The 19,476-nt window shown below is 41.2% G+C and overlaps 1 protein-coding gene across 5 annotated transcripts in view; it reads right to left on the bottom strand.

The window, feature by feature from the left end:
• mctp1a (multiple C2 domains, transmembrane 1a) overlaps positions 1-19,476 on the bottom strand; it is a 559,392-nt gene that overhangs the window by 50,626 nt on the left and 489,290 nt on the right. The window lies entirely within an intron of this gene.

Below are 19,476 nucleotides of genomic sequence, written 5' to 3'. Positions count from 1 at the left end.
TACAGAACCAGCAAAGATGAACAATCTTATAGTGATAAAAAACTAACAAAACTAAATTAGTGATATAGCAAAATAAAAGCAATTAACTTTCAAATTAGCATAATTAAGCAAAGATCATAAATAAGCATAATATGCAAAATAAGCGGTCAACAAAAAATATCATTCCCCAGTTGCCTCTAATTAACTAGACTAACTGACAAAGAGAGAATACGTAACCAACCCACCCATATTAAACATGCCACAAAATACAATACAGACAGACTGAAAATAAATACATGGCTCCTGCACTGGGAACAATTCTTTAAGTCAACTGTAAGCTCTTCCGGTTAACAGCTCCTGATTCAAATGTTTTTGACTCTTGATGTTTACTTTATTATAGCATTGTGACTATTATAACTCTTTGGCTAGTCACAAACCTGATTAAGCTAGGAAAACTTACATGCCTCTCAGATTTCCTAGACCTTTGGTTTTCACAGAGCATGGAAGGCTACAATACTTTTGGTTCACTTGTGTTTCAGGATCACAAGCTGAATTTTTTTAGTGTGCCTCAATTTACAAACGTATTTCACAGGGTTGTTAGGAAGGAATTAGAAATGGTTACATCACAAGAGACCATACAACATGGAACAGCAGAGCACAGTACAGGCCCTTTGGCCCATGATATTGTGCTGACTTTTTAACCTACTTCAAGATCAATCGAATGCTTCCAGCCCACATAACCCTCCATTTTTCTTTCATCTATGTACCTGTGTAAGAGTCTCTTAATTCTCCATAATGCATCTGCTTCCACAACCCTGGCAGCTCGTTCTACACACCCACCACTCTGTAAAAACCTACCTCTGACATCACCACCATATTTTCCTCCAATCACCTTAAAATTATGCCCCCTCATGCTAGTTGCTGCTGCCCTTGGGAAAAGGCGCTGGCTGTCCACTCTGTCTATGCCTCTTCATCTTATACATCTCTAACAATTCACTTCTCATCTTCTTCTGCTCCAAATGGTTAGGCAAAAATTTGTCCCAACCTTTGGTTGACCTTGGTGATCATAACAAGTTAAGGAAAAACCTTGGTAAATGCATTAGCTCTTTGCAATGGGAAGCACACCGAAGCTCATCACCACAGTAAAGAATCACTGCAAGGACAGGCTGAAAAGTAAAGGATCTTAATATATCTTAATTGGTCAAAGTGATGTGATAGTATTAATCTTGCCTTCTCTTATTGATAAACATTATAAAGATAAAGATTTACTTGATATGTCACATGTACAGCATTGTGCAAAAGATTTAGGCATATATAAAGCAACACACATAAAATGCTGGAGGAACTCAGCAGGTCAGGCAGCATTAATGGAAAAGAGTAACCATTCGACATTTCGGGCCAAGATCTGATGAAGGGTTTCATCCTGAAACGTTGACTCTGAGTTCCTCCAGCATTTTGTGTGTGTTGCTTTGGATTTCCAGCATCTGCCGATTTTCCCATGTTTTAGCCACATATATAGAGATAGGGTGGCTAAGACTTTCGCAAAGTACTGTAGTAATGTTATGTATTGCACTGTTCTCCCCCTGCTGGAAAAAGAAATTTAATAACATATGTGAGTGATGATAAACCTGATTCTGATCTGTGTCTCTATTGTGGACTGAGAGTGGGAAGGGGGCAAGGAGAGGAGAATCATGGTTGGGAAAAGGGGATGGGAGAGAGGAAGAAGCAGGAAGCACCAGAGAGACATTTCTGTGATGATTGTTTGGAATCAGATGAACTTGCCTGGTGTCTCAGAGCTGGGTGCGACTGCACCCACACCAACCCCAACTTCCCCGTCGCTGGTACTCCTTCTCTGCCACATGGCCCACACGTGTCCCATGATGCTCCATCCTCACCATTCCCAACATCCTTTGCTCCCATTAGATTTATAAACCTGCTCTCCACTCCACGTTGACAACTACAGTATAGAGCAAAAGTCTTAGGCACCCTAACTATATATATGTGCCTAAGACTTTTGCACAGTACTGTATATGGTACATACAGTTATTGCCTCATTTGCAGCAACTCGAATCAGCGAGCATTGTGCTGAGCAGCCCACAAGTGTTGCCACAGTTCTTGCAACAATATTGCTGCCCACGACTTATTAACTCTACCCTGTATGTTTTTGGAATGTGGGAGGAAAGCGAAGGAAACCCACACAGTCACAGGAAAAACGTACAAACTTCTTATAGACAGCAACGGGAAGTGAACCCCAATCTTACAGCTGGTGCTGTAAGGCGTTGTGCTAACCACTAATGCTACCGTGAGAGCAAATAGTAAAAACCATCATTAAACTCATCATGTGTGAAATTCTTATAAAACTTAATTCCGCAGAAAAACGTGAACACAGATTACTGGTCATTTGAATTATTACCCTCCCTACTGCCTAAGTGCAAAGCCTGGTAGTGTCTTCAAACGATTGTTTTTGGTGAGTTAAGCACAGTAAAAAGCTATTAAAATTTCAAGGTTCTTAACCCTGTGCCCTTACTAATCTCCATTTTTCATGAAAAACAGACTGCTGTTTGAAAATGTAATGAATGTGGTGTTAAAAGGTGCAATGTAAACCACAGGAAAAGTATAGGATCAGAAATGCATTCCGTTTATCAAAGCCTCTGTCTCTAAGATCCACAAATTCCGTTATCAATTGTGCTTAATGCTTTTCATCACACCGTGCAGATCTTTCAAGATATTTCTTTGAGCAAATACTTCTCGTAATATCTGTTTTAAATACAATTTTCATGAATTTGTACCCTCTGCTTCTAATTTTCTGGTTTAATTTGAACTTCATATCCTCAAAATTTATTTTGTCCTTTTTGCCCTGACGTAGTCAGCACACAGGGCATACGGAACAAACACATAGTCCATAAAACTAGAAGTAGAATTAGGCCATTCAGCAGATTGAGTCTGCTCAACCTTTCCATCAAGGCTGATTTATTATCCCTCTCAACCACACTCCCCTGCTCTCTCCCTGTAAACTTTAACACCCTGACTAATCAAGAGACTATCAACTTCAACTTTATATATACCCAATGTCTTGGCCTCCACAGTCATCTGTGGTAATGAATTCCACAGATTCACTCTCTGGCTAAAGCATTTCCTCCTCAACTCAGTTTTAAAGGGCATCCTTTAACCCTGAGGCTTTACCTTCTGGTCCTATTGGAAACATCCTCCCCACGTTCACTATATCTAAGCCTTTCAATATCCAGTAGGTTTCAATGAGATCTCCCCTCATTCTTCTAAAATCCAGGCCCAGAGCCATCAGGTGTTCCTCATACATTAACCCTTTCATTCCTGAGATCATTCTCATAAATCTCCTCTTGACCTTCTCCAACATCAGCACATCCTTTCTTAACTATGTGGCCTAAAGCCATTCATAAAAGATAGAGACTCAGGGTTTGCTTAAAATTAGGCAGATGTTATCAACTTATTTCGAAAGAAATTGTGGTTACATAACACATAAGACATAGAAGCAAGAAAGACCACTTAACCCTTGGGGTCTGCTATCAACATTATACTTGTATTTCTCAGAGACACTGTTCCCTTTGATCACCACTACTTTTAAATCGCTCACTGTTTGAAAATACTCTAGTTTCTATATTGTTTCTATAAAAGCACATGAATTCACACATTTTTCCATTGATATTCTACTTGCCTGATCTTGGCCGTTCCCATTAGCCTGTTGAAACCTCTGCATCTTTCTCACAATTCACCCAGTATCACAGGGACCTTTCCCAAAGCCTCTCATGAGAACAGATATGATAATTTAGTATTTACCAGACTTTCTGCCATATCAACAGCCTTTATCCATTGTGGCTGTGCGCTCACTTTAGTTCCATTTGTGAATTCTGGTAAGCCTGAGAAATCCATGAGTTAAAGTTCTAAACTCTTACCAACTCATGAGGGAAGGTTAATTGAAATGTCTGATCTTCCTCTTTGGGAGATATTATTGCATGCTGCTTGATTTGTTCAGGCTAAGTATAGAAGTAAACTGGATTGGCATGGGATTTCTATTGGACTTCTTTCTAGCACAACTGATCACCCACCCCTTCCAATCCCATCCATACTCAAGGGTTAAAATTAACCCACTGTTAACGTAAAATTCCAATCAGTTCTGTTGTAATCGAATGTTAAAATATTTATTTTAAATGAACAACAATCACAGCTCAGAGTATGACTGCATTGTTACTCCCACTCTCTTTCTAAACATTTTTCTGCTAATACCGTGTCCCAGTTAGCGAATGAAATATGCTTACTGACCATTCTACAATATGAAAATTAATTTGCTATTCCTGCCTTCATCTTTCCTCCAATCCTCTCTCCAAAGGTGCATAACTATTCAAAATTATTTGCAAATTGACCCTACATTTTACCCTTTTTCGTATTTCAGTTAATTCACTGAACTCCTACTTACTCTCAGTTTTACATAAATTTTTTTTACAAGTTTGAATCTTTCATTACAATAGATTAAGTTTGTATTTTAAATATTCTGTTTGTATTTTGGTCAAATATACTTTACTGTCACCAAACAATTGATACTAGAACGTACAAATATGTTTGAAGAGCCCTTCATCATCAGACTGAAAGAAAAAACTACAGAAAGGCAAAGTGATGTATTGGTTAAGAAACAGCTGTCCAGAAGTTCATTACTGGTTTGGAGAAGAGAAAGTTCTACAGAATGAAGCCTCTGCCTTTATGAACTTTATTCCACTGAAATTAACAAAATGAATTTTAGAGGCTGGATACTGACGTTACCTTACAGCACATTTAGTGTGACCAACAGGGATTGAGATTCCAGGCAAATGCACACTGAAATTTTTCTTCTAGGGATGAAAGGGGATCTGCATAATTAATAACTTACTAATGAAAACATTGCTTTGAAATGCCTGATTTCAAAGAATTTGATTTTGTTACTGAGTGATTAATTCCATTGAAAACTGTTCTGCTGTTTCATCAAAAGAGGATTTTCACCCTATGATGTGACTTGTACACTTAACATCATTAATTATTGATGGAGCAATTTACCCTGCTGCAGTTCTACATATTGACAATTATTGAAATTACAAAAGTAACGTCACTTCAACTGAAAATATAGAAAGCATCTCCTGTTACTGCTTCAACAACTTTGATCTCCATAAGATCATTTGTCATATGTATCAATTTTGTTGTAATGTTGGCCAAAATCAAAGTATTAAAATCCATCCCGTAATTCAAATATTTTCTGTTAATGTAGAATGGCTGCAGCTCCTATCTTGGTCTTGTCAGGCACCATTCAGTTTTTATAGGAGAACGGTACTTGATCTTGGGAATTAAGTATATAAAAGCAAACTTGTCTAAGCTCTGTTGCTTATTTTTTACCTTTCATAATCTTTGCTTGTATGTCTTTGAGAAAAGCTTCAAACTGACATTCAAAGATAAATAGGAAGCTACACTCTAGGAACTTGGAGCTGTTTCTTTTTATTAAGTACATGAGAAGTACAAGACAAGACTACATTTTCCTTTTGTGCATCTGTTTTGAGTTAGGTTTGTGTGAAGTTATTCAAAAATTCAGCAAAGGACTGAAGAAATTTGTTGACATTTTCTGCACAAAATAGTACAGGAAAGAGGAGGCGGTGAAAGGGATCAGAGTTCAGCTTTACTTAAACCAGTTCCACATGCCCCATTAACCATTAGCTGTTTTCTATTTCCTGTGTTGAAGGCTTAAGGAAAAATAACACAGGCAATGAAGAACTTTGCTTGTTTATTCTTCAACCAGCTGCTGCGTTAGCTAATAGAATTGATAAGACTGCTTTGAACAACTGTGGACTCCACTGATGCAGGTTGAAATGCAACTTTTAAGTCTCTTCTCCTGCAAGATGCTTGGATAATTGCACATATTCTAAAAATTGTAACTACAACAGAACGTTTCCGAAAATAGTATTTGTAAAACAGAAGAATTCTACAATTTCCATATCTATATTTTCTTTCACTCTCATGCTTTATGATATATAAACTGGCAGAATCTTGCTCTGTTCACAACTGCTTAAATTACTCATTTAAAAAAACTCAATAAGAAAAAGTAATCTGATTTAATAATTCAAAACTCAGAGACCTGGGATATTCATCAGCTTGTTAAAGTCAAGTCTTTTAAGATGTTATTTTAAGGTTATAAAGATAAGTTAAAAATTATATATAATCTGGACAAAAAAATGAAATGGAGCAATTGAGGAAGTAGAAATGAGATATTAACAGCAACAGATTTGTGATTTATTATATGTCAGGACAAGCAGCAGGTAAAGTCTTCCCTGCATCCATATTTTATGTTCACTAATAGATCTGTAAATTTGCCAATGAATGTTTAATAATGATCTTGCTGGAAATGCATTACACCATAAGACATAGGAATAGAATAAGGTTATTTGGCCCATCGAGTCTGCTCCACTATTTCATCATGGCTAATCCATTTCCCTCTCAATCCCATTCTCCTGCCTTCTCCCCATAACCTCTCATGCCCTGACTTATCAAGAACTTATCAACTGAAACCTTAAATACACCCAATGACCTATCCTCCACAATTGTGAGCTGTGGAAATTAATTCCACAGATGCACCACCCTCTGGCTAAAGAATTTCCTCCTCATTTCTGTTATAAATGGACCTCCCTCTATCCTGAGTCTATGCCCTCTGGTCCTACACTCCCCCGCCATAGGAAACATCCTCACCCAATTGCACTCTATCTAGGCTTTTCAACATTCAGTAGGTTTCAATGAGAACTCTCTCATTCTTCTGAATCGCAGTAAGTACACGCCCAGAGCCATCAAATGTTCCTCATATGATAGGTCACCCAGTCTTACGCTAAGGTATCATTTTTGTAAACCTTCTCTATTGACAGCACATCCTTTCTTAGATATGGGGCCCAAAACTGCTCACAAAACTCCAAATGAGGGTCACCAGTGCTTTATAAAGCTTCAACATTACGTCCTTGCTTTTATATTCTAGTCCTCTCAAAATGAATGCTAACATTGCTTTTGACTTCCTAACCACTGACTCAACCTGCAAGTTAAACCTGTCCAAGTTGCTTTGCACTGCTGATTTTTGAATTTTCTCCTTTACAAAATAGTCTATCTGTTTATTCCTTCTACCAAAGTGCATGACTATACACTCTGCTAAAATGTATTCCATCAGCCACTTCTTATTCCAATTCTCCCCATCTGTCTAAGTCCTTTTGCAGACTCTCTACTTCCTCAACACAATTTGCCTCTCCACCTATCATTGTATCATTCACAAACTTGGCCACAAAGCCATCAATTTGTCATCCAGATCATTGCCATATATGGTGAAAAGAAGTGGTCCCAACACTGACACCCACGGAACACCACTAGTCAGCAGCAGCCAACCAGAAAAGGCCCCTTTATTCCGAATCTTTGCCTCCTGCTAGTCAGCCAAAGCTCTTTTCATGCAAGTATCTTTCCTGTAAAACCATGGGCTCTTACCTTGTTAAGCAGCCTCACGTGCGGCACCTTGCCAAAGTCCTTCTGAAAATCCAACAACATCCATTGATTCCCCTTTGTCTATCCTGGTGTTATTTCCTCGAAGAATTTCAACAGATTTGTGAGGTAAAATTTTCCCTTCCAAGCTGACTGTGGCCTATTTTATCATGTGTCTCCAAGTACCCTGAAACCATATCCTTAACAATCGACCCCAAGATCGTCCCAACCACTGAGGTCAGACTAACTGGTATCCTTTCATAGAAAACATAGAAAACATAGGTGCAGGAGTAGGCCATTCAGCCCTTCGAGCCCGCACCGCCATTTATTATGATCATGGCTGATCATCCAACTCAGAACCCTGCACCAGCCTTCCCTCCATACCCTCTGATCCCCGTAGCCACAAGGGCCATATCGAACTCCCTCTTAAATATAGCCAATGAACTGGCCTCAACTGTTTCCTGTGGCAGAGAATTCCACAGATTCACCACTCTCTGTGTGAAGAAGCTTTTCCTAATCTCAGTCCTAAAAGGCTTCGCCTTTATCCTCAAACTGTGACCCCTCGTTCTGGACTTCCCCAACATCGGGAACAATCTTCTTGCATCTAGCCTGTCCAATCCCCGTAGGATTTTATACATTTCAATCAGATCCCCCCTCAATCTTCTAAATTCTAACGAGTACAAGCCCAGTTCATCCAGTCTTTCTTCATATGAAAGTCCTGCCATCCCAGGAATCAATCTGGTGAACCTTCTTTGTACTCCCTCTATGGCAAGGATGTCTTTCCTCAGATTAGGGGACCAAAACTGCACACAATACTCCAGGTGTGGTCTCACCAAGGCCTTGTACAACTGCAGTAGTACCTCCCTGCTCCTGTACTCGAATCCTCTTGCTATAAATGCCAGCATACCATTCGCGTTTTTCACCGCCTGCTGTACCTGCATGCCCACTTTCAATGACTGGTGTATAATGACACCCAGGTCTCGTTGCACCTCTCCTTTTCCTAATCAGCCACCATTCAGATAATAATCTGTTTTCCTATTTTTGCCACCAAAGTGGATAACTTCACATTTAGCCACATTAAATTGCATCTGCCATGAATTTGCCCACTCACCCAACCTATCCAAGTCACCCTGCATCCTCTTAGCATCCTCCTCACAGCTAACACTGCCGCCCAGCTTCGTGTCATCCACAAACTTGGAGATGCTGCATTTAATTCCCTCATCCAAGTCATTAATATATATTGTAAACAACTGGGGTCCCAGCACTGAGCCTTGCGGTACCCCACTAGTCACTGCCTGCCATTCTGAAAAGGTCCCGTTTATTCCCACTCTTTGCTTCCTGTCTGCTAACCAATTCTCTATCCACATCAATACCTTACCCCCAATACCATGTGCTTTAAGTTTGCACACTAACCTCCTGTGTGGGACCTTGTCAAAAGCCTTTTGAAAATCCAAATATACCACATCCACTGGTTCTCTCCTATCCACTCCACTAGTTACATCCTCAAAAAATTCTATGAGATTTGTCAGACATGATTTTCCTTTCACAAATCCACGCTGACTTTGTCCGATGATTTCACCGCTTTCCAAATGTGCCGTTATCACATCTTTGATAACTGACTCCAGCAGTTTCCCCACCACCGACGTTAGGCTAACCGGTCTATAATTCCCCGGTTTCTCTCTCCCTCCTTTTTTAAAAAGTGGGGTTACATTAGCCACCCTCCAATCCCCAGGAACTAGTCCAGAATCTAACGAGTTTTGAAAAATTATCACTAATGCATCCACTATTTCTTGGGATACTTCCTTAAGCACTCTGGGATGCAGACCATCTGGCCCTGGGGATTTATCTGCCTTTAATCCCTTCAATTTACCTAACACCACTTCCCTACTAACATGTATTTCGCTCAGTTCCTCCATCTCACTGGACCCTCTGCCCCCTACTATTTCTGGAAGATTATTTATGTCCTCCTTAGTGAAGACAGAACCAAAATAGTTATTCAATTGGTCTGCCATGTCCTTGCTCCCCATAATCAATTCACCTGTTTCTATCCGTAGGGGACCTACATTTGTCTTTACCAGTCTTTTCCTTTTTACATATCTATAAAAGCTTTTACAGTCAGTTTTTATGTTCCCTGCCAGTTTTCTCTCATAATCTTTTTTCCCCTTCCTAATTAAGCCCTTTGTCCTCCTCTGCTGAACTCTGAATTTCTCCCAGTCCTCAGGTGAGCCACTTTTTCTGGCTAATTTGTATGCTTCTTCTTTGGAATTGATACTATCCCTAATTTCTCTTGTCAGCCACAGGTGCACTACCTTCCTTGATTTATTCTTTTGCCAAACTGGGATGAACAATTGTTGTAGTTCATCCATGCAATCTTTAAATGCTTGCCATTGCATATCCACCGTCAATCCTTTAAGTGTCATTTGCCAGTCTATCTTAGCTAATTCACGTCTCATACCTTCAAAGTTACCCCTCTTTAAATTCAGAACCTTTGTTTCTGAATTAACTATGTCACTGTCCATCTTAATGAAGAACTCCACCATATTATGGTCACTCTTACCCAAGGGGCCTCTCATGACAAGATTGCTAATTAACCCTTCCTCATTGCTCAAAACCCAGTCTAGAATAGCCTGCTCTCTAGTTGGTTCCTCGACATGTTGGTTCAAAAAACCATCCCGCATACATTCCAAGAAATCCTCTTCCTCAGCACCTTTACCAATTTGGTTCACCCAATCTACATGTAGATTGAAGTCACCCATTATAACTGCTGTTCCTTTACTGCACACATATCTAATTTCCTGTTTAATACCATCCCCGACCTCACTACTACTGTTAGGTGGCCTGTACACAACTCCCACCAGCGTTTTCTGCCCCTTAGTGTTATGCAGCTCTACCCATATCGATTCCACATCTTCCCGGCTTATGTCCTTTCTTCTGCTTCTCTCCCTTCTTGAAGGGTGGAATGTCATTTGTAATCTTCTAGTCTTCCAGAACCATTCCAGAATTTAGTGATTCTTGAAAGATCATCACTAATTCCTCCACAATCTCTCCAGCTTCTTCTTTCGGAACCCTAGGGTGACGTCCATCTGGTCCAGGTGATTTATCTACCTTCAGACCTTTCAGTTTCCCAAGAACCTTCTCTCTAGTAATGGTAACTTCACACACTTCATGACCCCTGACACCTGGAACTTCCACCATACTGCTAGTGTCTTCCATAGTGAAGAATGATGCAAAATACTTATTCAGTTCATCTTCCATTTCTTTGTTTCCTATTACTACCTCTCCAGTGTCATGTTCTAGTGATCTGATATCTACTCTTGTCTCTTACTCCTTTGAAAAAACTTCTTATATCCTCATTTCTATTATTGGCTAGCTTACCATCATATTTCATCATTTCTCTCCTTATGGCTTTTTAGTTGCCTTCTGTTGATTTATAAAAGCTCCCAAATCCTGTAACTCCCCACTAAATTTTGCTATAATATACACCCTCTCTTTTGATTTTATGGAATCTTTGACTTTCCTTGTCAGTCACCGATGCCTCATCCTCCCTTCATGCGATCATCTCACAATAGCCACCAGGAAGAAGGTACTGGAGCATCAGACCCACATCAGCAGGTTCAGAAGAGTTGTTACCCCTCAACCATCAGGCTCTTGAACCAGGGATAACCTCACCCACCCCTTCACTGTTTCCACAGTCTATGTACACAGCCTTCATCTCATGTTCTCAATATTTATTGCTTATTTATTCATTTTTTTGTATTTGCACAGTTTGTGGTCTTTTGCACACTGGTTGTTTGTCCGTCCTATTGGCTGCGGTTTTCTATTGTGCTTGTGGTATTTACTATGAATGCCAAGACGAAATGAATCGGGGTTGTATATGGTGGTATATATGTACTTTTACAATTAATTTAGACCATAAGACTATAAGACAAAGGAGCAGAAGTCAGCCATTCGGCCCATCAAGTCTGCTCCACCATTTTATCATGAACTGATCCATTCTCCCATTTAGTCCCACTCCCCCGCCTTCTCACCATAACCTTTGATGCCCTGGCCACTCAGATACCTATCAATCTCTGCCTTAAATACACCCAATGACTTGGCCTCCACTGCTGCCCGTGGCAACAAATTCCATAGATTCACCACTCTCTGACTAAAAAAATTTCTTCACATCTCTGTTCTGAAAGGGTGCCCTTCAATCCTTAAGTCATGCCCTCTCGTACTAGACTCCCCCACCATGGGAAACAACTTTGCCACATCCACTCTGTCCATGCCTTTCAACGTTCGAAATGTTTCTATGAGGTCCCCCCTCATTCTTCTAAACTCCAAGGAATACAGTCCAAGAGCGGACAAACGTTCCTCATATGTTAACCCTGTCATTCCCGGAATCATTCTAGTGAATCTTCTCTGTACCCTCTCCAACGTCAGCACATCCTTACTTAAATAAGGAGACCAAAACTGACCACAGTACTCCAAGTGAGGTCTCACCAGTGCCTTATAGAGCCTCAACATTACATCCCTGCTCCTATACTCTATTCCTCTAGAAATGAATGTCAACACTGCATTTGCCTTCTTCACCACCGACTCAACCTGGAGGTTTACCTTAAGGGTATCCTGCACGAGGACTCCCAAGTTCCATTGCATCTCAGAACTTTGAATTCTCTCCCCATTTAAATAATAGTTTGCCGGTATATTTCTTCTGCCAACATGCATAACCATACACTTTCCTGACACTATGGGGTGTCAGGGAGGGGTAGCACCTCTGGTGGGGGAACATGTCGCGTCCTTTTCAGGGCGGTTAGTCCACCTTTGGTCCCCACCTGGCACTCAGCTCTCACCTGTGGCTCCCCGTAGCTGTTTGCATGCGACAGCGGCCACACCCCAGGCAACGGCTTTGACAAGCTGGCTAAACCAGGTGAGGGTAGCCGACGGGTCTCAAACCCTCGGTGAGATAGGGAGTTGTCTATCCCAGCATGTGAGGACAGACTCCGGCAGATTGAGCGAACGAGACCAGCGGAAGGTCCAACGGTCAAGAAGGCGGTCTCTGCAAGCGTCGTGGAACGTGTAGAGCAGGACAAGACACAGAAGACGTCCTGGTCATCCACTGCGCCTAGTCCCATCTCCAGCCGTCTAGACTCTGTCTTGCCACTGGATCCAGATGGGAATTGGGAAGAGAGAGTGAGGCTGACGCTGCGCAACTCTCCCTCACTTAAATCCAAATCACGCGCTAGTCTCGACACCATCATTATGGTGTCGAGGTCCTCTTCGATGTCAACGATGGACGAACAACAACAACACTTCCCAACATTGTACTTCATTTGCCACTTCTTTGCCCATTCTCCCAATCTATCCGAGTCTCTCTGCAGACTCTCTGTTTCCTCAGCACTACCGGCCCCTCCACCTATCTTTGTATCATCAACAAACTTAGCTACAAAGCCATCTATTCCACAATCCAAATCGTTGATGTACAACGTAAAAAGAAGTGGCCCCAACACAGACCCCTGTGGAACACCACTGCTAGCCGGCAGCCAACCAGAACAGGATCCCCTTATTCCCACTCTCTGTTTCCTGCCAATCAGCCAATGCTCTATCCACGTATGTAACTTCCCTGTAATTCCATGGGCTCTTATCTTGTTAAGCAGCCTCATGTGTGGCACCTTGTCAAAGACCTTCTGAAAATTCAAATATACAACATCCACTGCAACTCCCTTGTCTAGCCTACTTGTAATTTCCTCAAAAAATTGCAATAGGTTTGTCAGGCAGGATTTTCCTTTAAGGAAACCATGCTGAGCCCTGCCTATCTTGTCATATGCCTCCAAGTACTCCGTAACCTCATCCTTGACAATGGACTCCAACAACTTCCCAACCACCGATGTCAAGCTAACAGGTCTATAATTTCGTTTTTGCTTCCTTGCCCTCTTCTTAAATAGCGAAGTGACATTTGCAATCTTCCAGTCCTCCGGAACCATGCCAGAATCTATTGACTTTTAAAGATCACTGCTAATGCCTCTGCAATCTCCACAGCTACTTCCTTCAGAACATGAGGGTGCATTCCATCTGGTCCGGGAGATTTATCTACCCTTAGACTATTCAGCTGCCTGAGTACTTTCTCTGTCGTAATTGTGACTGCGCACACTTCTCCTCCCTGCCACCCTTGAGTGTCTGGTATGCGGCTGATGTCTTCCTCAGTGAAGACTGATGCAAAATACTCGTTCAGTTCCTCCGCCATCTCCTTATCTCTCATTACAATTTCTCCAGCATCATTTTCTATCGGTTCTATATCTACTCTCACCTGTCTTTTACTCTTTATATACTTGAAAAAGATTTGAGTATCTTCTTTGATATTATTTGCTAGCTTCCTTTCATAGTTAATCTTTTCCCTCTTAATGACCTTCTTTGTTTCCTTTTGTAAGCTTTTAAAAACTTCCCAGTCCTCTGTCTTCCCACTAATTTTTGCATCCTTGTATGCCCTCTGCCTTGCTTTAACTTTGGCTTTGACTTCTCTTGTCAGCCACGGTTGCATCCTTTTTCTATTCGAAAATTTCTTCTTTTTTGGAATATATCTGTCTTGCACCTTCCTCATTTCTCGCAGAAACTCCAGCCACTGCTGCTCTGCCATCCTTCCCGCCAGTGTCCCTTTCCAGTCAATTTACTTTGATCTCTAAGCTGCTATATGTGGGCTACAAAGGCTTGGGATTGCTCTATAATGTGTGAACTTTGCTGCGAAAAGCAACATTTACTGCCATTCCCTTATTGCCCTTGAGAAAATGGTGGTGGACAACCTTCTTAAGATACAGTGGTCTTTTATATGAAAGTACTTCTACAGTGCTCTGCCAGGAGCCACAGAGTTCAATGCAAAGTGGTCCATCTGCTATAATTTTTTTTAGGTGCTTGCTACACTGTTTGCCAGGGTATACAAAAGACAATTATGTTGTCAGTGTAATATGTACATACTGTATATATATTTTTTTCTCTGGTTCTCTCACTATAGGCAGAATGTGGAAGCTCTAGAGACGGTGCAAAGGATATTTACAGGATGCTGTCTAGATTAAGGATCGTGCCTTGTGAGGAAAGCTCAAGCAAACTTGAGCTTTTCTCCCCGGAGTGAAGACGGATGAGAGGTGACTTCATGGAGGTGTAGAAGATGAAAAGAGGACTACATTGAGTAGACAGCCAGAGACTTTTACCTAAAGTGGAAATGGCTAATATGAGAGGCATAATTTTATAGTGATTAGAAGAAAGTATGGGGGAGATGTCAGAAGTAGGATTTCTTAGGTAGAGAGAGTTGGGTGTGTGAAATGCATGCCAAAGGTGGTGGTAGAGGCAGATACATTTAAGAGGTTCTTATGCACATGGATGACAGAAAAATGGAGGGCCATGTAGGAGGGAAGAGATAGATTGATCTTAAAAAGGTTAAGAGGTCGGCCGAAGTGCTTCTAATGCTCTCTGTTCAATGAACCTGATGTTCTCCCCCTCTGTCCTGTATTCTCTTTCTTTTCTATGGCAGGCACAGTCGGCACTCTTGGTTTTCACCTGAGGAACATCACTTTAGGGGTTGGTTTTCTTTGTCATTGATGAATAGCTAAATCTCTCCAGCTGTGCTACATTGAGGGTAGTCTCACTGGGGTTTGCACACATCCTGTTTCAGCACACAATTCTGGGTGTAAACCGTTCTGGCACTGTTTCAAACATATTTTTGACAAATTTCATGACTGTTTTGTGAGATAACAGATTGGGTGTTAGTCCTACACTCAGCACATATTTAGCACTCCAATGAAGAGTGAAATCCAACCTTGAGACATTTGTCTTTCTAATTCTTCCACTTAGTTTAATCTCTTTATTTTCTGCATGCTTCATAAAGATTCAAGATTGTTTAATGTCATTTCCAGCACACAAGTGTAAAGGAGAACCAGACAATTGTTACTTCAGATCCACAAAAGATTTTTAAGAATTAATAAAAAAGAAACAATAAATATAAATACATCAGATAGTTTATATACACAGATTGACTGTATTCCATAAAGTGATGCTCGGCATGGGAATGTCTACACAGGAAATGATAAAGTAGTGGTGGCTGGGGGTGTGGAGGGGTGGGTTTGTGGGTGGAGGTGTTGATCAGCCTTACTGCTTGGGGAAAGTAACTGTTTTTGAGTCTGGTGGTCCTGGTGTGGTTGTCACGTAGCCTCCTCCCTGATGGGAGTGGGACAATCAGTCAATGAGCAGGGCGGTGGAATCCTTTATGATGTTTCTGGCCTTTTCTTGGCACCTTTCTGTCTGTATGTCCTTGAGGGTGGGTAGGCTGGTGCCAGCGATACATTGGGCAGTTTCGAGTCCTGTTGTAGAGCCTTCCTGTCCGCCCCAGTGCAGTTTCCGTTCCAATCTATGGCTAGTGTTGGAACGAAATGACAGATTGCTATCAGAAGCCATAACATTTGCCTAATTTATGAAATACCTAGAATTTTACATGCATTTTTAAATTGATAATGATATTTCTATATTGATAGTGATGGTTATGTGATTGATTGCAGGTTTTCTGACAATCAATCAGAATCCATGCATGTGATTGGGACTGTTCCACCATTCCATTACAGCTGATTTATTATCCCACTCAAACACGTTCTTCTGCTTTCTCCCTCTAACCTTTCACACACCGTCTAATTAAATACGTTATCAATTTCCGCTTTAAGTACTGCATACTTAATGGTCTCCACTCTGTGGCAATGAAGTTGAGTGAAGTTATCCCCTTTATTTCGAGAACCTGATGGTTAAGAGTAATAATTGTTCCTGAACCTGCTGGTGTGGGTCTTGGGGCTCCTGTACCTTCATGTTGACAGTAGCACCAAGAAGAGAGCATGGCCTGGGTGGTGGAGGTCCCTGCTTTTTTGCGACAACATTCTGTGTAGATGTGTTCAGTGGTTGGGATGACCTTACCCGTGATGGACTGGAATGTATCCATGACTTTTTGTGGGATTTTCCATTTAAGAGCAATGGTGTTTTCACACCAAGCTGTGAGGCAGTCAATCAATATACTCTCCACCACACATCTATAGAAGTTCGTCAAAGCTTTAGGTTATCCTGCAACCTATGAACTCATTTTCAAGTACTCTTTACCTCATGTTCTCGATATTTATTTCCTACTTTTTTGTTATTATGTTTTTTTTCTTTTTGAATTTGCAGTTTGTTGTCTTTTGCACTCTGATTATCCACTCAGTTGGTGCAGTCTTTCATTGATTCTATTGCAGTTACTGTATTGGATTTATTAGGTATGCCTGCAAGAAAATGAATCTCAGGCTTGTATATGGTGACATCCATGTACTTTGATAACAGGTTTGCTTTGAACTTTCAATGTTCCTCTGTCGTGAGGGTGTACCCCCGGTCTTAGACTTGCCCACTCTAGGATGCCCCCCCTCAATTATACGTTCAAATGAAATGTAGGGTACAATTCATTTTAAGTCTACACCACTCTTAGCTGAAACTGTAATTTCACAAATGGGTAGTCAATTATGCACCCACCACCCCCATCCGTTAGCTCAGAGTATGAATCAGTAGATACATAATGGAATCTTACTTTAAGATTGTCTCCCATGCTGTATCATTATGATTCCAAAGAGGAAGAAAGATCCTAAGGGGAGTAAGGGGAGGCCGTGGCTGACAAGGGAAGTAATGGACAGTATAAAAATAAAAGAGAAGTATAACATAGCAAAGACAAGTGGGAAACCGGAGGATTGGGAAACTTTTAAAGAGCAACAGAAGGTAACTAAAAAGGCAATACGCGGAGAAAAAATGAGGTACGAAGGTAAACTAGCCAAGAATATAAAGGAGGATAGTAAAAGTTTCTTTAGGTATGTGAAAAGGAAAAAAATAGTTAAGACCAAAATTGGGCCCTTGAAGACAGAAGCCGGTGAATTTATTATGGGGAACAAGGAAATGGCAGACGAGTTGAACAGGTGCTTTGGATCTGTCTTCACTAGAGAAGACACAAATAATCTCCCAGATATAATAGTGGCCAAAGGACCTAGGGTAATGGATGAACTGAAGGAAATTTATATTAGGCAGGAAATGGTGTTGGATAGACTGTTGGGTCTGAAGGCTGTTCAGTCCCCGGGACCTGATGGTCTGCATCTCAGGGTACTTAAGGAGGTGGCTTTAGAAATCGTGGACGCATTGGTAATCATTTTCCAATGTTCTATAGATTCAGGATCAGTTCCTGTGGATTGAAGGGTGGCTAATGTTGTCCCTCCCTTCAAGAAGGGAGGAAGAGAGAAAACAGGGAATTATAGACCGGTTAGCCTGACGTCGGTGGTGGGAAAGATGCTGGAATCAATTATAAAAGGTGAAATTATGACATATCTGGATAGCAGCAACAGGATCGGTCTGAGTCAGCATGGATTTATGAAGGAGAAATCGTGCTTGACTAATCTTCTGGAATTTTTTGAGGATGTAACTATGAAAATGGACAAGGGAGAGCCAGTGGATGTCGTGTACCTGGACTTTCAGAAAGCCTTTGATAAAGTCCCACATAGGAGATTAGTGGGCAAAATTAGGGCACATGGTATTGGGGACAGAGTACTGATATGGATTGAAAATTGGCTGGCTGACAGAAAACAAAAAGTAGCGATTAACGGCTCCCTTTCGGAATGGCAGGTGGTGACCAGTGGGGTACTGTAGAGTTCAGTGCTGGGACCGCAGCTGTTTACAATATATATTAATAATTTAGATGAGAGAATTAACCAATTTAACCAATTGATCCTGGGGGAAATTTAACCAATTTCCCCCGGGATCAATGAAGTATGACTATGACTATGACTATTAAAAGTAACATTAGCAAATTTGCCGATAACACAAAGCTGGGTGGCAGTGTGAAATGTGAGGAGGATGTTATGAGAATGCAGGGTGACTTGGACAGGCTGGGTGAGTGGGCAGATGCATGGCAGATGCAGTTTAATGTGGGTAAATGTGAGGTTATCCACTTTGGTGGTAAGAACAGGAAGGCAGATTATTATCTAAATGGAGTCAAGTTAGGAAAAGGGGAAGTACAACGAGATCTAGGTGTTCTTGTACATCAGTCACTGAAAGCAAGCATGCAAGTACAGCAGGCAGTGAAGAAAGCTAATGGCATGCTGGCCTTCATAACAAGGGGAATTGAGTATAAGAGCAGAGAGGTCCTTCTGCAGCTGCACAGGGCCCTGGTGAGACCACACCTGGAGTACTGTGTGCAGTTTTGGTCTCCAAATTTGAGGAAGGACATTCTTGTTATTGAGGGAGTGCAGCGTAGGTTCACAAGGTTAATTCCCTGGACGGCGGGACTGTCATATGTTGAAAGATTGGAGCGACTGGGCTTGTATACTCTGGAATTTAGAAGGCTGAGAGGGGATCTTATTGAAACATATAAGATTATTAAGGGATTGGACACACTGGAGGCAGGAAGCATGTTCCCGCTGATGGGTGAGTCCAGAACCAGAGACCACAGTTTAAGAATAAGGGGTAGGCCATTTAGAACGGAGTTGAGGAAAAACTTTTTCACCCAGAGAGTGGTGGATATATGGAATGCTCTGCCCCAGAAGGCTGTGAAGGCCAAGTCTCTGGATGCTTTCAAGAAAGAGATGGATAGAGCTCTTAAAGATAGCGAAATCAAAGGTTAGGGGGATAAGGCAGGAACTGGATATTGATTGTGGATAATCAGCCATGATCATAGTGAATGGCGGTGCTGGCTGAAAGGGCCAAATGACCTACTCCTGCACCTATTGTCTATTGTCTATTGAAACGGAATTCAATCAGATGCAAATTGTGAAGATAATACCTTGTGGTCCAAAATCTGCATTAAACTTAACATCAACCAAATAAAATTATTTAAGTATATTCTTCACACTGGATTACACATTCATTTATACTAAATTTTAAATATCCTTCAATTCTGTTATGTCACATCCAAAATATCAATGCCGAGAAAGCAGTGTGATCATTTTCATCTGTACATTAATGTACATAGCACTATCATGAACT

The sequence above is a fragment of the Mobula birostris genome, chromosome 17 (genome assembly GCF_030028105.1).
Source record: "Mobula birostris isolate sMobBir1 chromosome 17, sMobBir1.hap1, whole genome shotgun sequence".
Lineage (NCBI taxonomy): Eukaryota > Metazoa > Chordata > Chondrichthyes > Myliobatiformes > Myliobatidae > Mobula > Mobula birostris.
The sequence above is the reverse complement of the archived record's forward strand: the minus strand, read 5'-3'. Positions and strand labels throughout refer to the sequence as shown.